Source organism: Oreochromis niloticus, linkage group LG20, assembly GCF_001858045.2.
Source record: "Oreochromis niloticus isolate F11D_XX linkage group LG20, O_niloticus_UMD_NMBU, whole genome shotgun sequence".
NCBI classification, from domain to species: domain Eukaryota; kingdom Metazoa; phylum Chordata; class Actinopteri; order Cichliformes; family Cichlidae; genus Oreochromis; species Oreochromis niloticus.
The window spans coordinates 1,836,119-1,854,593 of NC_031984.2; the positions used below are offsets into that span (position 1 = coordinate 1,836,119).

Consider the following 18,475-nt stretch of genomic DNA (forward strand, 5'->3'; position numbering starts at 1 on the left):
GTCAGATGGCACCGGACACCGGTACCCATCCCTAGTCGTGGCTAACTGCGCTAACTCCGACTCACATGTAAACATAGGTTTTCATCTGATCCGGGCCGACAGAACAGCGGAGAGTGGTAAGAAGAGAGGAGGGGGTCTGGCTGTGTTTGTGAAGGATAGATGGTGTAACTCTGGGCATTTATCTATCAAAGAGACGCTATGCTGTAAGGACATTGAGCTGCTAGCGGTTAGCATAAGACCGTATTAGCTACCGCAAGAGTTTACGCACGTGATTATGATAGCTGTGTATGTCCCGCCCTCTGCTAACGCTGCAGCAGCCTGTGAGGTCCTGCATAGGGCTGGGTATCGTCACAGATTTCTAGAATCAATTCGTTTCCGATTCGATTCGATTCAATTCGATTCGATTTGATTCAATTAAATTCGATTTGAATCTGGGAAATTTTGACAGTCAGAAATATTATAATTCAGATCAGTACATTTACATATTTTTTTATCAATAAAAAGGAAGCTGACACACGCAAGACTTTATCAAAGGTGTGAGGTCACAGCAGAGGCCTTTGTGTCAAAGTAGCTGAAGATAAAACGCAGAAAAACATGAAGGTGATTTTCCTGGCCTGGGATTTTATAAAAATATTCTGCAGTACATCAAAAACGAAAGAAAACCATTAATCAACATATGAACGTTACCTCTGACGTTACAGCGGTTTTATTAGAGACACTAAGCGTTTTGCATTTTGCATAATTTTAAAAAGTTTAAATTTGTTCAGTATTGAACGGCAGAAATTAGGTTTTCCTTTCGGAAGTATGTAAAACGAAAAAAAAAAAAACAGCGGCCGACAGCGCTGTAAACAACAGTAGACTTGTGCGTAACAAGCAAGCGAATAATGCAGAAAACAGATTTTTAGACGGGAAACTGTTCTTGAAGTACAGAGAGAGAGAGAGAGAGAGAGAGAGAGAGCTGTGCATGAAGTGTGATTTTATTGTGGTGGAAGCAAAACAGTAAAAGTCAGAGTGATTTCATGACGATGTTTATGTGAAGCGTAGTTTGGATCTTCTTTTGCTGCTAGTTCGGTCAATATTGTTCGGAGAGAGATCAAACTAACAGCTTTAGAATCAGCGCAAAAAGGGCGTGAACACAAAGCGCGGACCTGCCGAAACATCAGAATCAGCAGCTGTCGGCTTTCAGCCCCGACCGTGTCCGTGCAGTTGTTGTGCCAAAAAGTGATTGTCTGCCGCTTAAAGCTGCAGCGCCCTCAGGTGAGAAAGGCGACATCTCACTGATTCTGATCCGCGCTGTGTGTTTACGTCCTTGTGCAGAATCCGTGTTCCTGCTCTCATTTACTGTCTTAGCTGTTTGGTGGTTGTTGAAATTTTGTGAGGTTTCACCTGAGATTCTGGCGTTTCGGGCAAAATAAATTTATATTAAAAAATCGATTCAGGATTTTAATGAATCGATTTCACGTTATCCAAGCCAGAATCGATTTTAATCGATGAATCGATTACTAAAACCCACCCCTAGTCCTGCACACTGTAACCAGCAGACTCCAAACACAGCACCCTCAGGCCCTTTTCCTGATCTCTGGGGACTTTAATCACATCTCCCTGTCCTCCACTCTCCCCACCTTCACCCAGTATGTTACCTGCCACACCAGAGACAATAAAACATTGGACTTATTGTATGCCAACACCAAGGAGGCATACAGCTCATCACCTCTCCCTCCCCTTGGGGGCTCAGATCACAATCTGGTTCATCTCCAGCCTGTGTATAAACCTTTGGTACACAGAGAACCAGTAGTGAAACGCACAGTAAGGAAATGGTCGGCAGAGACTGAAGAGGCCCTGAGAGACTGTTTCCGTTCTACTGTGTGGGACGACCTCTGCAGCCCCCTGGAGGATGACCTCAACAGCATCACAGACTGCATTACGGATTACATGAACTTCTGTGTGGACAACACCGTACCCATCATAAAGGCACGTTGTTTTTCTAACAACAAGCCATGGATAAATCCTGAAATTAAGGCTCTCCTCAAGGAGAAGAAGAGAGTCTTTAGATCTGGAGACGAACAGGAGCTGAGAGCTGTCCAGAAGAAGCTGAAATGGAAGATAAGGCAAGGAAAGGAAAACTACAGGAGGAAGATGGAAGAGCAGCTGCAACAGGACAACATCAGAGGGGTTTGGAACAGCCTGAAGACAATCTCAGGACAAAAACCAACCCCCAGGCTGCAGGAGACTTGGGGTGGGTGAATGACCTAAATAAATATTTTAATAGGTTTGATCAACCACCCACCCTCCCCAGCATCGTCCCCCCTGCTGCAATCTCCCTCATCTTCAGGGCCTGCCTGTCTTTTATATCAGGACTTCACACCTCCCAGCTCCCAGTCATTACACCCACCCCAGTTTCTGTGGACTCCAACTTACACCCCCGTCCCCCAAAATCCACTTTTTCTATCTCAGCACTTCAAGTGAGGAACAAGCTTCGCAAGATCAAGGTGCAGAAGGCTGCAGGTCCAGATGGCCTCAGCTCCAGGCTCCTGAGGTGCTGTGCAGATGAACTGTGTGGCATCCTAGGATTTCTGTTTGTTACGCCCCGGCTCTGCTAGGTGACAGGGGAGGTAACATAAATGAGCTCAGAGACAGGGTCAGCTTAACCCCCCCCCCCCCCCCCAAGGTTTATTACCACATCTGACCAGGCCAGGGGCCGTAACACTGTTCAACCTGAGCCTGTCACTGGGGAAAGTACCACAGCTGTGGAAGACCTCCTGTGTGGTACCGGTACCAACGACCTCCCATCCCAAGGACCTCAGCAGCTACAGGCCGGTAGCCCTGACATCGCATCTGATGAAGACCCTCGAGAGGTTGGTTCTAAACCATCTGCGCCCCCTGGTGAGGTCTTCATTGGATCTGCTGCAGTTTGCTTACCAGCCTGGCATTGGGGTGGAGGACGCCATCATCTACCTCCTGCACCGAGCTCTGACTCACCTGGAGAAGCCTGGAAGCACTGTGAGGATCATGTTCTTTGATTTCTCCAGTGCTTTCAACACCATCCAGCCACGACTTCTGAGAGACAAGCTGGAGCTATCGGGAGTGGACCACCACATGTCCCAGTGGATACTGGACTACCTCACAGAACGTCCACAGTATGTGAGGTCACAGGGCTGTGTCTCTGACACGCTGGTCTGCAGTACGGGGGCCCCACAGGGAACTGTGCTGGCACCGTTCCTCTTCACCCTCTACACTGCAGACTTCTCCATCAACTCCCCACGCTGCCACCTACAGAAGTTCTCTGACGACTCTGCCATAGTCGGCCTCATCACAGGTGAGGACGACTCAGAGTACAGACAGTGGACTCTGGACTTCGTGGACTGGTGTCAGCAGAACCACCTGCTGATCAACGCCGGGAAAACCAAGGAGTTGGTGGTGGACTTCCGGAGATGCAGACCCACCACACTGACACCGGTGAACATCCAGGGAGTGGACATTGAGATAGTGGACTCTTATAGGTACCTGGGTGTTCACCTGAATAATAAACTGGACTGGAGCCACAACACTGATGCTCTTTACAGGAAGGGTCAGAGCAGATTCTACCTGCTGAGGAGGCTGAGGTCATTTGGAGTACAGGGAGCGCTTTTAAAGCCCTTCTATGACTCTGTGGTGGCATCTGTCATTTTTTACAGTGTTGTATGTTGGAGCAGCAGTTTATCGGCAGCTGAGAGGAAGAGGTTGGATAAACTCATCAGGAAGGCCAGCTCTGTTCTGGGATGCACCCTGGACCCAGTGCAGGTGGTGGGAGACAGAAGGACTCTGGCCAAAATAACATCTCTGATGGACAGAGTCTCCCACCCCATGCATGGAAATGTTGCTGAACTGCAGAGCTCCTTCAGTGACAGACTGCTGCATCCTCGATGCATGAAGGAGCGTTTCTGCAGGTCCTTCCTCCCTGCAGCTGTCAGACTGTACAATCAGAACTGCTCCCAACAAACATAGATGTTTACATCTGCGCTGTAACAACTTCTACTGTTATAACTGTACATTACTTTTCTCAGCTTAACTCATTGGAAGTTACATGTCTACTTGTTAATGCACAGGTACAATACACAATCTGCACTTTTCTAATTATCCTAAATATTAACTATTTAAACATCCTGCTCTGTTTGCACACTACAACCTGGGTTTGCCACTTACTCTATTTTTAATAACTGTACAGTACTCTGTTTTGGTAACTAAAACACTAAACACTAAAAAATTGTGTTTCTCTTCTGTGTCCTGTTCTGTTTGTATATGTGTGTGGGGGGTTTTTGTTTGGGTTTTTTTTTGCTGCTGATACAACCAAATTTCTCCTTGTGGGACAATTCCAGGATTATTCTATTCTATTGTATTATTGAATTAGGAACCAGCAAATTGGGACAAGGTTATCTGAATCATGCTATAAACACAGATACACTGAAAAGTGTTTAAGTTTCCAAATAGCTTCATAAATGAACTGTTGTTTGTTTGCTCTGATTTTCTTTCCCTAAAACCAGACTGCCTGTTTTCTGTTTGATGTAATCAGAGGACCACCTGCTCGGTGTTTGTGGGCAATTGTCCCAGTTTCATGTTTCATGGTAAAAAAAGTTTCAACCATAGTTCAGTATGATTGAAACTGAATTGATAATGACAGGAGACCTACAGTTTAATGTTGTTTAAGCATATTTATTATGAATTTTATGAATCAACAGATGAAGAAACAAATCAAACTCATTCTAAATATTCTACAAGCTCTCGCATTTCTCACCATTGTTACCTTCAGACTAATGTACTAGACTAGCTATTAGCTCGTGCAGTCTAATGTTGATATTGGTTAAAGCAGTTACTTAGAATTTATCACCCAGCTGGTGTAGCCTTAACACACAAGTTAGAAAAAAACAACCAGACAGTGAACTGAGAAAAAACACATCTGTTAATGTCTAAAAGAAAGAAGACAAACTCTGATTTGTCATCAGTTAACTCACCTCCTCAACAGAGAAACCACTGACAGGCTGCAGAAAGATGGAAAGCTGCAGCATCTCACTGGTCTGAGTGAAAATAAAGCTCTTTCTCAGTTTGAGACAAATTTCCCAGACAGGTCTGGCCCACTGTTCTTACTCTTATTTCAGGACAACTATTATGGAATCAAAAACTTCAGAGTGCTGACTGGTGCTAAATACATCTGTAAAATCTGTCATAGGACCTCTAATTTCTTTTATTTGCATCAGTGTGAAGGGAACTTCTCTGCATGTAATGAGCCTGTCTGTAGCCAGCAGCCCGGCTTAGCGCCTGTTTACTGTGTGATGAATCACTCCACCCTGTCTTTCTGTAGCCCTGCTTGTGTGGCAGGTCTAATGTGCAGGTACTGGAGGGCTGGTGCAGCTCGATTTCCACCAGTGATACTGACACCACCTGGCTGGTTCCCCTCCCTGAGACACTTTTTGGGTTTTGGTTTGGGTTCTTGAATCAAACAGCACTGTGTGCAGCGTTTCTTCACCCACACACTCATTTACTGCTGATTATACTGCCCTGACTCACCATGGCTACTTTACATTTTCTCCTTTTTCTTTCACTCAAAATAAAGGATAGTAGAACTCAACATTCCTTTATCCTCAGAGAATAACCCAGAGCACCCGCTTCAGATGTTATCAGTCTATCCAGTGGCTGTTATTAGCAGTTATCACTCCCAAGTATGGCTCAGATTGGCCCTCCTGTTCTGCAGCCTCATCCCAGTACAGTCTATCCTCCAGTTCCTGGGGCCTCTCCTGAACCTGCTCCTTCACCCATCCCTTCTCCCAGGGTGAGGGCGACCAGGGCCCGGCCTGTCCCTGTACCCGCGCCAGTTCCTCTGGTGGGGACAGCTGTAGGGCTGCAGCTATTGATTATTTTAGTAATCGAGTAATTATTTTTTAAATGTGCTGTTCAAATAAAGCTGACTTGACTTGAATAATAATACTGAGTTGACAGAATCCATGTGTATTGCATAAAGACACATAAAAAGTCATAGACTTTACAAATATACATGTATCTGATAACAGAAGTTCTAAACTAAAACTCCTCCAGGTGACGGTGTGACGGCAGCTGGCCTGGAGTAAAACACAAAATACAAGATTAGAGCCTGACGTTGGGGCGGTGAGGTGATGTAAGCACTGCTGCCCAGATTCAAGTCTCCAGGTTCAAGGGTCTTGGTCAGCTGGGGTCTTTCTGTGACATTAACATGTTCTCCCACGGTCCAATGAGACGCTTCTTAGGTTATGCCCAAAAACATATAGGTGTGTAACTGAGAGAGTGGGGTTTCTGTCACTTGGCCCTGTGAAAGACTGGCTACCTGTGCAGGTGGACCCGCCTCCCTCCCTGTGACAGCTGGGACAGACTCCAGCCCTGTGACCCTCAGCTGAATAAGCAGTTAACAAAAATGATCCACAGATGATCAGAAATTCCCCCGTTTACAGTTGAGTGGGTAACGTGCTGATCACATCCACTGACTGTGTTGTTGTTGTAAGTTAGGGTAACTGGAACAGCTGTTCTTTCACAGACTGGACACCACATCAGCTCCCTGCTCCATCCTGTTGTACAAACTGGTGTGACACTAAAGTCTGTTCCATACAAATAATCTGATTCAATACAAACACCAACATTGTGCTGACCTAAAGAACACAAAAGTCACAGGAACGATCTGGAAATGTGGGATTTGCAGCAGGACTGATGTGGATCACACAGTGAAGGCAGACTTATTATGTTTCAACCACTGTAATAATGATAGAATCTGAGTGTTTAATGAGGGGATTAATGACATACTTTGGTATATGGAGTAATGCCCAGATGTCTGTTTTGCATGTGCTGGTCTTTACTGGCTCTCAGTCTCCACTGATGGATGTTTCTGGACTCTGGTGCTGCAGACACGGGGGGAGCGATGAGAGCTGAAGGAGACAACCAGCTGACACTTTGATGACGTCCCTCCTAAAGTTCACCAGATGAGATCCAAAGACAAAAGCAGCAGGAAGCAACGCTCTGCCATCGTGCTGATGAGCAAGCTACATCAACCCTACTGAATCCCTCTCTGTGTGGATCTCACAGAGAGGTGGAGCACAGGTGCAGCAAGTGACGTGCGCTACGTAGCGACTCCCACTACTCACACAGCACAAATACATCGACAACACATGTGTGAGCTGGATGGAACGAGATTCACTGAACATGTTTCTGTAATACTGACATCTGAAATAGTGAAGCTGCTGATTTCATTTTGTGTAAATCTAAATATTCTTGTAACCATATCACACACCATCCTTGTAGCTGCTGCGTGCTACGTATGCTAAGGTTTTATATGGTTTGCTGTTAGCTCTGTGCAGCTAACCAGCTGATTAACTTCAGTTATGTCTGATGTAGATTCATCATTGATTCAAAATTAACATTTACTGCAATTGATGAACTTAAAACACTAAAATAAAATAAAAGAATCCAAAGCTACGATTGTCTCTCTTTAAGGATTAGTAAAATATGAAATTCATAACATTTAATCATTTTTCTAAATGTAGAAAAAACAGACTGACCAGGAGAGTTAATGTTTTTTGTTGTTTTTAATCACATATATTGGCCGTTTCATGATACAGAGGGGAGCGACTCAGAAAGTGTCTGTCCAGGGTGGGAGGGGTCACTCTCAGGGTCCTGGAGGTGTCCAGGTGTTGGAGAGAAGGGAGACTGCAAACACCTTCTCAGCCAAATGGATGACACACTGCAGCAGAAAGACTTCAGTCTCCACTCATGTAGGATGATGGAGGCTGGTGGGGCTGGTTCCTCCTGCAGACGTTCCAACAGCTGCAGTTCCTCTAACGGCCACTTGAAGCTGACTCCAAAAGCGAGTTAATATTTACAGTTTTCAGGGTCTGTGTTCAAACTTTAAACCTGATGCACTGAAATAAACCCTGGTGTGAATCCAGAGAGTCTCATGTGTGGTGTGTGAGTGTGGAGTAGGTCTGGTCCTGGTCCCTGGCGGCTGGATGGAGGCTCTGGTAGGTCGAGTCTTCACGTGTAGAACCTGGAGTACAGTTCTCGTAGTGGACGTCCTAAAACAGAGACACACTGTCTTCTTCACATAACAAGAACAGACTCTGACTTGGTGAAATCATTTGTGCTGGTAAATATTTCCATGTTGCCTCGTTGAACCTCTCAGACAACAGTGTCTCTGTTTGTTGTTGGAGTCTCCGTCTGGGCGGCCATTTTTGTCACCTACCTGTTTGAATTCACCTTCTTGGATTGTAATTTCTGGAACAGTCTACAAACTGAACCATCACACTGTGACTGCTTTATTTCTTTGTTACAGTAGCAGTCTGTCAGCAGTGAGAGGAAACAAAGAGAAAGAAAGTCACCTCCATGTTTGTGCCCTCTGAGTTTCCTCTGGTCCTCAAACCTGTGGAACAAACAGGATGTTCCTCTGTTAGAAGGACCAACCATTCAAAGTGCACCTGAGGCTGGAAGATCACGGCTGCCCCTCCTGTTCTTTCATTCTGCTTAGTTGGACTTTATCAAACTTTTTTACAATTTTCATGGGTCTTGTAGTCGGTATATTTTTTCTGTTTCATACTTTGTAACGTATTACTTCACATGTGAAAGGTAACCTTCCTTGTCCCTTTGTTACGCGTGGGATTGTGGATGGAATCCAACAAAAAGACGTAACACATATTCCAGCCCTAACCCTAACCATAACCTTTATCGAGTTAGTGTTTTCCAATGCGATTATTGATTAGAAAGTAAAATAAATGTACATCAGGGTAGATGTACATTGTAGATCCAGTCCAATCGGTTGTCATATTTCCTCCTGTTTCTGAACGTGTATTGTGTACCGATAATTTGTCACATAGTGCAATATGTTACGCTTTGGAAGTCAGAACATGTTGGTTCAACATCATCTCTACAAGTCACTCCACTCTCCTCTTAGAGCCCAAAGCGAAGCGTGCAGGATGAAATATTTTGATGTTTGACTGCAGCTGTTTGACAGACTTCAAGTGAAGTGAAAATTTCCTCTGAGTTTTTGGTTATAAATGAGACGCTCTGTGTGTTTCTGTGTCTCTGTTATCTTACCTCTGTTGCTCTTCCTCTTAATGCAGATTATTAGAACAGCCAGTGATGAGAGGATGATGATGATGAGCAGAGAGATGATCACATACAGCAGCACAGCTGTGACAGCAGAACAAGCTTGTTTTACTCTGATTTCCTGATTGATGAGTTGCACGTGTCGTGTAATAACAGACATGAAATGAATAAATAAACAGATAAATGTTCTACATGAACACGAGGAGCTCACAGAGAATTTAGAAAAAGCAAATGTGTTTGGCACAACATCACATTCACATCATAATTCTGATTAGAAAAGCTGCCACACAGGACAGGCTGATTAAAATCATACTGTCTCCTCTCAGACTCACAGATGGATGTACCTGATGCTGCTCCTTCAGGCTGCTCAGTGCTTCCAGTCCAAGTTAATGAAGGTGTGGAGCTTCCTGTAGTTGTGGCTGATGGTCCAGCTGCTGAACAAGAGCAGAGAGGAAAGTTTGACTTATAAATGTTTGGAGCTGTGAACAAGAAAAACACAAAGATAAAGAAAAATGACTGAGAAATCAAACGAGCCTTAAATGGATCCACTGACTGAAGAAACAAATGATTGGCTAATTTAGTTTTAGATAAAAATGCACTAAAATAGCTTAAAAAATGAAATAAAACATGAATGTATGTTGAGATATCAGGTTCTTTGAAACAGCTGCAGTGACCAGTAAAGACATTTAGGGACATTAATGGTCACCAGTTCAGCTCATTTCCAGCTCCATGTTCTTATTCCTGCTCTCGATCACAGTAACTTTACTTCAGAATAATTCTTGTTTCTAAATAATTCTGTTTATATGTTGAGATAAACTGAGTGCTGAGAGCAGTCTGCAGTCTGAGCTGTTGGCTCACAGGGATTACTGTACATACACTCAGCTCAGTATTAGAAGCTTTGCTCATGTTTAATATGAACATCCACCACTGGAACAGGAGATATATGACAGGAAATAAGGAACAGCTGAACAGCTCCACTCTGACAACATTTGATTAATGTCAGTAAAAACTCACCATCTGTGACAGTGACCTCAAACTCTCTGGATGAGCTGCTGGAAGATCCAATCAGTAAACATCTGTACCGTCCTGAGTCAGACTTGGTCAGCTGTGTGATGCTCACACACAGAACTCCTGACTCATATCCAATGTTGTATCTGTCTCTCTGAGCACTAACATCATCTGTATGAACAAGAATCTTCTCTCCTCCACATTCTCCTCTGCAGAACAACTTTCTGTATCCAGCTTGTTTAAAGGAACATGCGACTGTGAGAGAGCTTCCAGTTTCTTTATCGAAGTGTTTCAGCTGAGCAGGATCATCGTTTCCATCCAGCAGTGCTGTTAAAGAGACAAACAATCAATAGTTACTATCTGTGCTGAAAATGATGCAGTCTGATCACAATAACTCCAGTTTGATCCACAGTTACACTGGGAGCTGCCCAGTTCAACCAGTCTGACAGAGGAACTGTTGAACTAACTGAGATTTAAACGGCTTCATAATCAGACTGATGGATTCATGAAAAATCAGCTTTTATGATAAGTATAGACTCTAAAATGTGAACACTTCATGGTTTTTAGACTTTTGTGTTCTGAATGTTTTTTTCACATATTCATTGAGGAATAAAACATTTAGTTGTGACGGGAACTCTTGGAAAGATCAAACTGATGACACAGAAGCAAAAACTCATGAAAGAAAATCAAAGTTACATCAGAAAATCTTCTTTCATTCATCAGCGTCTGTTTCTGACATCAACATTTCATTCACATCATTATCAGCTGACTCACTGATATTCACACACACTTGTGTCCCAGCTGCAGTTCATCGGTTACTTAGAGGAGTCCAAATGTAATGAAGAGTTTACAGAAGAACAAACTTCAGCTTCTTTAAACCATCAGCAGCTGTCAGTGAAAACTCAAACTTTGCTTCATGAACAGAAACTAAACATTTCCACAGCTGAAACAGAAACTCACCTTCAGCAACAACGATCACAAACGGTGTGAATGGAGCTGATGATGGAGATCCACCCAAACCACAGCTGTACTGTCCAGAGTCAGACTCAGTCAGCTTTGAGATGCTCACAGATAAAACATTGTTTTCATATTCAATGCTGTATCTGCCTGTTTGAGCTCTGACATCAGTTGTTTTAATAAGAATGTTTTCTCCTTCACATTGTTCTCTGCAGAACATCTTCCATGTTCCTGGAGAATTAAAGGTGAATCCAGCTTTAAAATCTCCTCCAATGACTCCATAGTGAAGAATCTGAGCATTGGTGACTTCAGGGTTTCCATCCTGCAGAGCTGTTGGAAACATGAACCATCAATAGTTACTGTTTGTACTTCCTGTAAGAAGCTGCAGTCTGATCACAGCATCCACACACAGACACACTGAGACTAAAGTCTGAATAACAATAATGATTCGTGTCAAATACATTTTATTGTCTACTGATAGGTTTGTAGCTTGAACCTATTCGCTGGAACGTTGAAGGCAATGTGATCACACAGCAAGCAAGACACGAGTAGGCAACATTCTTTATGTTTCACGTGCACGGGAGAGAACTGGACAGGCGCCGTTCCTTCGCTTGACCCCAGTTGCTCTCGTCCATTCCCCCGTAACACTGCTCTTTTATTGTGGTTACATGAATATGCATAGGTTCATTAACATATGACATCTTATAGGTATACATGTGAACAAAGAATACCTTGTGTGTGTGTGTGTGTGTGTGTGTGTATATGTGTATCTGTGTGTGGGGGTCAAACTGTGACCCCAGGAAGACTCCCCAGAGCCGTCCATCTAAACAAAAGGCACTTAGCCTAGAACAGATATAGATACGTTTATCCTACCATAAAACAATAAGACAAGGTACGACCTCCCATGCTCCTAAAATGTGGGTGTGAAAGTCAGAGAGCTCTGGAATGCACACAAAGCTTGCAGACTATTAAGGATCAAACCTCCTATCACTACACAATCAATTATATACTTCTAAGCATATATGAGTAAATATTTGCTAAGCATAAATGGCAATAAACAATACAAATCTAACATCTACAATGGTGGAAAATCTTCTTTCAGTCGACGTGACTCAAAATATATCTGAACATGTTTCCTGTGCATGAATAAAATTACAATCAAAGATGAAGATAAACAAAATATGACATGTAAATGACTCAGAACTCCTCTGTGTGGTACTCGTAGGAATTATATGTTGAGAGATTGAAGCAACAGCTCAACATGCAAGTTTTTCATGTGTTTTATCCACAGGAAGTGATGTCATCATTTAGTTTAAATGTACTGCTGGTGTCAAAGTTCATGAAGTAACAACAAAAACAGTGATGAATTTTTTCTTTGCTGTAACTTTGTTTTACTGAATAAATGAATGAATCTGATGATTGAAAGCAGCAGTTTGTTTCCTTTATTTCACCGACTGCAGTTTGTTTGAGGAAGTAACAAATACTTGCAATGAACAACATGTTATTGAGTAATTTATGACTATTTTAAAGCTCTAAAGCCAAACTCAGCAGCTGCTGTGTGTCAGTTACTTTGTGTAAATGATTTCAGTTCATTCCAGCATTTAAACTCTGTGCAGTCGTATTTCTGTTCAGCTCTAACAGGACAAACAGGAAGAATTAGGAAATAACTTTTCACAGAACTCTGGGTTTGAAAATGCTGACAGATTTAACTCACGTGACTCACAGGTTTATATTTGTCTGCAGGAAGTGATGTCATTTTGTCAAATCTATATGCACTGTGGGAGTGAACTGTGAAGAGTCACAGTGAAGAAACATCAACATGTAACAGTAAAAGCAACAAAATGTGTTTTTGTCTTTCAAAGAAAAATTCATTTACTTGATCAACAAGTTTGTGTTTTCAAATAATAACTGAAAGTATCAGGTGGAGTTTTTACTTTTATATTACAGGTTATTCTGAGGAAGTAACAAATACTTGTAAGAAACCGTCTTTGAAAGGACGAATCCTAAAGCCAAAGTGAGCAGCTGACATGTCCATGAATGTGCTCACTGTGATGGTTTCTTCTGTCCATACTGGCCACAAACAGATCCATGAAATCATGAATAAAAGCAGTTTGAATGGAAGAAGCGTCCATGAAAGTGACTCATAGCTGACTCTGATCATCATGTTTAACAATAGAAAGAAACATGTTGGAAGAATGAGAGTGACAGAAAGAAAAAGTGAATGTACTCACAAAGGAAGAAGAAGCAGATCAGAGTGTGATGGACTTTCATGATGAGGCTCTGATGGTTTACTGCTGCCTCTCTTCTTCTTCACTGGAAACCAGGAACTTGTGACGCCTCACTTCTCTAACTGAAGGAGTCCCTCCTCCAAACACACAGCACACACCTCGACACTCCTCCCCTCTGCATCCGTCTGTGAGTCTGCTGCAGGGCCTCAGGCTTCCTCCTTATATTTATAGTATTATGTGCAAAGTGCTGCAGGAAACACGGTGATGACACTTGACTCTGTTAAATTCAACACAGTGACCAAAACCTCCAACAATGATCATCATTCATCATGAAATCATTTCTCTGTGTCTGAAGATAATGAGCTGAAGTTTGGGATCATTTAGACAAACAGTTTGGGTCAAATGTTAGAAAAGAGTCAGACTTTGTTTCTTCCCACAGTTTGTTTAACATGAGTTGTACAAGTTAAGTTCAGGAGGAGCTATGTTCATGGTCTCTGTCTTGGTTGTGTTTAATACAAGATAGTTGCTAGAAAGCCAATCAGAAACCTGAGTCAAGCACTGGACCAAGGTGGACAGCCTATCCAGCGGATGAGGCTTAAAGGACATATGCAGCTAAATGTCATTGGCATAGAAATGATAAGAAATGTCACTAAACGATTGAATAATGCTAGCTAAAGGAAGCATGTAGAAAGAAAATAATAATGGACCCAAAACTGAACCCTGTGGAACACCGCAGTTTAGCGCAGCAATGTTAGAGGTAAACCTTTCAGTCCTAACAGATAATTTCTGTCTGATTATTAGGAGGAAAACCAGTCTAGGGCAGAGCCAGATATACCAGCCAAAACCTTCAGCCTGTTGAGTAGGATTTTGTGATCGATGGTGTCAAAGGCAGCACTAAGATCAAGCAAGATGATCACAGAACAATTCCCTGCATCAGAAGCATTTAATGAATCATTATAGACCCTTAAGAGAGCCGTCTCAGTGGAGTGCTGCTTTTGAAAGCCAGACTGAAAAGGGTCAAAAATCTGTAATCTGCATAGTAAGGACTTGAACTGATTGTCTACAATCAGTAATATACTTAAAAATGGCAATTTTTAAATAGGCCAATAATTACTACTAGAGCTAGGATCTAGATTCTTTAAGTGGAGTTACCTCAGCATGTTTATAATAAGATGGAACACAACCTTGCCTCAGTGAACTGTTGTTGATGGATAACATTGTGGGACCAATGATGGTGAAAGTACCAGACAGGACAGAGGGAGGTGATATATCTAAAGAGCACGATGAGGATTTCATTTTACCTAATACTGTAATTAAGTCATTAAGTGTGATTGGAGAAAAAGAAGTAAATGACCTGGGACAACAAGGGGCATCTTCATAAGGGGAGGCACTTGAGGAGATTTTGGATCTTAGGTCCATCACTTTGTTTAGAAAGTGGTTGAGGAAAGTATTACAGTCTTCATCAGAAAGTAACACAGCATGCTGGGTTGGAGGAGAAACAATACTGTTGATGGTATCAAATAGAATTCTTGGGTTATTTTTATTATGGTTTATAAGATTATTGAAATAAGAGGATCTGGCCTCTTTGGCTGACTCATTATATAAGTGAAGAAGATCTTTGAAGTGCTCACGATGAAGAACCAGACCAGTGGACTTCCAGAGACACTCTGCTTTTCGACAGGAGCGTTGAAGACCATGAGTTTAATTGTTTAACCAGGGTGTGCACTAGTGATGGGATTTCCGGCTCTTTTTAGAGAACCGGCTCTTTCAGCTCGGCTCACTAAAAAGAGCCGGCTCTTTCGGCTCCGAACCGGCTCTTCAGGTTGTTTTGTTGCTTTAATTAATTTATTATTAACAATAATATAAAATTATGCACAAAAGGAATTACTAATGTAAAAAAAAGTGGTTTTATTTATATGTGTTTATATATAAATATATGCGGTGGCCCCTAGAGACAAAGCATGTAGAAACTCCAAAACACATTTCTAGCATTAACTGAACTTCCAAAACAGAGCTACCTACATCACTTAAATTACACGATTGAAAGCATATGTGTAAGTTTGTGCATTTATACACAAGCACTCATATATATTCAAATAATTAAAAAAATGTTCATTTACCTGTTACTACCACACACCAAATCCGGTCGTTGGTACTTCCTGGCTGGTGTAGCCACTAGGTAACAAAAGCTCAACACTGCGCCGAGCATCCTGGAGCACTTCTGTTGGGTTTTTACGTGTTTTGGAGTTCAACGTGTTTCGGAGTTTGTACGTGCTTTGTCTCTTGGGGCCACCGTAAATATACTTTTATTTATTCACTCCACATAAAATGTAATAAATAAATAATATAATACAAAAACCAACTATTTACATTTCAACTTTAACTATTTAAATTTTCAGCTTTTCCCTTTTACAAATTTAAAGTGAAACAACACAAAACACTGTAAATCAAATCAAATCAAATCACTTTTATTGTCACGTCACATGTGCAGGTACACTGGTACAGTACATGTGAGTGAAATTCTTGTGTGCGAGCTTCACAAGCAACAGAGTTGTGCAAAAATACAATAACGTAAAACAAGCAAAATATAAAAATGGTTAATCTAAAAAGTTATAAATATATGTACAATATATAAAGGTATATACATTACTGAACGTGTGTACTAAATATGTTTTTCTACGTGTGTGTGTGTGTGTGTGAGAGTGTGTATATAGTGTGTATATACATGTTTTACAAATGAAATAAAGTAAACAATAAAATAAGATATATAAAATATACAGAGGTTGGTATGTGCAAAACAGTGGCATTAATGTACAGTATGGAGTGCATAATGTTGAAGTTCCAGTAGTGAGGGTGAGGTGTCTATGACGTGTTCAGCAGTCTGATGGCCTGGTGGAAAAAGCTGTCTCTCAGTCTGCTGGTACGGGACCGGATGCTGCAGAACCTCCTTCCTGATGGAAGTAGTCTGAAGAGTTTGTGGCTGGGGTGACTGGAGTCCTTGATGATCCTCCCCGCTTTCCTCAGGCACCGCTTCCTGTAGATGTCTTGGAGGGAGGGAAGCTCACCTCCAATTATCCGTTCAGCACACCGCACCACTCTCTGGAGAGCTTTGCGGTTGTAAGCAGTGCTGTTGCCGTACCAGGTGGTGATGCATCCAGTGAGGATGCTCTCAATGGCACAGCAATAGAAGGTCCTGAGGATGCGGGGGCTCATGCCAAATCTTTTCAGTCTCCTGAGAAAGAAGAGGCGCTGCTGCACCTTCTTCACTGTTTTGTTCATGTGTACTGACCACGTAAGATCCTCAGCCAGATGTACACCGAGGAAGCGGAAGCTGCTCACTCTCTCCACAGCGGCGCCGTTGATGGTGATGGGGGTGTGTACTCCTCTGCACCTCCGGAAGTCCACTATCAGCTCCTTTGTCTTTGTGACGTTGAGGGTGAGATGGTTGTCTTGACACCAGTGGGTCAGAGCGCTGACCACAACACAATTAAATATAAATTAAAATATGAAAACAAAAAGAAGATGCACATTCTCTGTCATATGGGCCTGCATGAATAAACTTTCTGAATCCTTTATCATCTGCAACTGAAAATAGTTGTGGATGATTACTATACCTTTCTAATGTGACGTTGTTGTCCCTGGCTCTCTTTCTCTCTCTCTCCCTCCCGCTCTGTTACTGTGCTACTGCGAGTGTAACTATTGCCCCTCCCCCCTCTGCCCAGCGCAAAGCACAAGGCTGGCGTGCGGAGTGAAGTGGAAAAAAGTGCAAGAGAGAGGGTGACTGAAAAAACAAACAAACCACGGCTCCCAATAAGGAGCCGTCTCGCGTTGTTCACTTCAAAGAGTCGGCTCTAAGAGCCGTTTCGTTCACGACTGACACATCACCAGTGTGCAGGAACTAACAGAGCAATGACTGGTTTTGAAAGGAGCAAGATTAAGAATGGCAAGACAGTGTTTGTTAAAAGAATTAGTAGGGAGGAGGAGGTTTTAAAATCAAAAAGAGAAGAAAACTTATAAAAGATAGAGTGATCAATAAAGTGCCTGCGCCTAATAAAACCTCGGGAAGGAGACTGAGCTGACAGATACATTAAAAGAGACTGACTTATGGTCGCTAAAAATGATGTCATTTAAGTTTAAGTGGTCAAGGGACACAATAGGTGAAGACCAAGTCCAGAGTGTGCTCAGTAGTGATGGGTCGTTCGCGAACGAAATGGCAGTAAAGAAAATGAGTGAAGCAACCAAGAAAAGAAGCAAAATTTGGAACCACTTCAATTTTATTGACAGTACAAAGGCAGAGAGTAGAGTCTGCAAGAAAAGAGAAATGCCCAGAGAAATGAACAGTCTGCGAGACATCGCTCTAAAAGATGTGAGACTTCATTCTCACGCTGCCACATCTCAGGAATAAACACAAAATCAAGCTTCTCTGCGCAGAACAAGCAAGACTTGTTGGCAATTGAGCGGGCATTAATTAACATCATTCTAATGTTGCGACCCACCGGGAGAGGTGTGGAGTAGCCTGGAACAGAGACTGCACAATGCGGTAAGGCGCACAGCAAATCAGGGTTCCTGCTGCTTCCATGCGTTCAGATGACAGCTCGGGTGGTAAACATCGGGGGTTGTGGGGATTAATCCAGCTCTGACAAATCTCAGGCGTATCTTACGGGCAGCAGCCAGGGAATAAAGCCCCCGAGGATCCGCTTCTCTTCAAAGCCGACAAAGCCGCACAGGAAAGCCTGCTCTCTTTCCCCGCTTCCTCCGATGAGGCCTCTGAAGCAAAAGGGTGCTGCGCCGCACTCAAGCGGTGGTGGGAAAACAACCTCATTTCGTTGACTCTGAAAGTTATCCATGGCAGACTTGATCGCGAGTAACGCATGACGATCATAAATCTGAATGGAGATGACGCCGGACAAAACTGTAGCAAAAATACATACACAACATGTAAAGTAAACAAACACAAGGGCAATGGCAGCATCACAGCCAAACACAGGCGCCATCTTGCCTCTCCAATCACATGGAAAGTGACCAATGTAGCAGCTTTACAGTTTACAGTATGAGTGAATTAAAGTGACCAGCATGAGCAGGATTGTCCATAGAGCAACATCTGTATTTACAAAGGCAGAGGTATGTGGAGTGCAATAGAATCAGTTAATGGTTTGTGTGGGTGTGTGTGGAGGTGGGGGGGAGTGTGG

At 42.7% G+C, this 18,475-nt stretch overlaps 2 long non-coding RNA genes across 13 annotated transcripts in view; one reads left to right on the forward strand and one right to left on the reverse strand.

Moving 5' to 3' along the window:
* The window catches only part of LOC109196137 (uncharacterized), a 26,518-nt gene continuing 8,043 nt past the window's right edge, over positions 1-18,475 (forward strand). Inside the window, exons 1-2 of the long non-coding RNA XR_002057597.1 lie at positions 1-116; positions 6,865-7,095. This is a non-coding gene — a long non-coding RNA (uncharacterized LOC109196137). The remainder of the gene's footprint in view (positions 117-6,864; positions 7,096-18,475) is intronic.
* Positions 7,107-13,689, reverse strand: LOC102075571 (polymeric immunoglobulin receptor). Of its 12 annotated transcripts, XR_003215676.1 has the most exons (8): positions 13,290-13,689; positions 12,782-12,846; positions 11,062-11,388; positions 10,108-10,428; positions 9,426-9,527; positions 9,082-9,177; positions 8,370-8,410; positions 7,107-8,066 (listed from the first exon to the last, which is right to left on the reverse strand). It is a non-coding gene; the product is annotated as a polymeric immunoglobulin receptor (long non-coding RNA). The 12 variants fall into 12 exon arrangements; XR_003215667.1 differs by lacking the exon at positions 12,782-12,846 and having other exon boundaries at positions 7,110-8,066; positions 9,426-9,524; positions 13,290-13,688; XR_003215670.1 differs by lacking the exon at positions 12,782-12,846 and having other exon boundaries at positions 7,110-8,066; positions 9,082-9,182; positions 9,440-9,524; positions 13,290-13,687.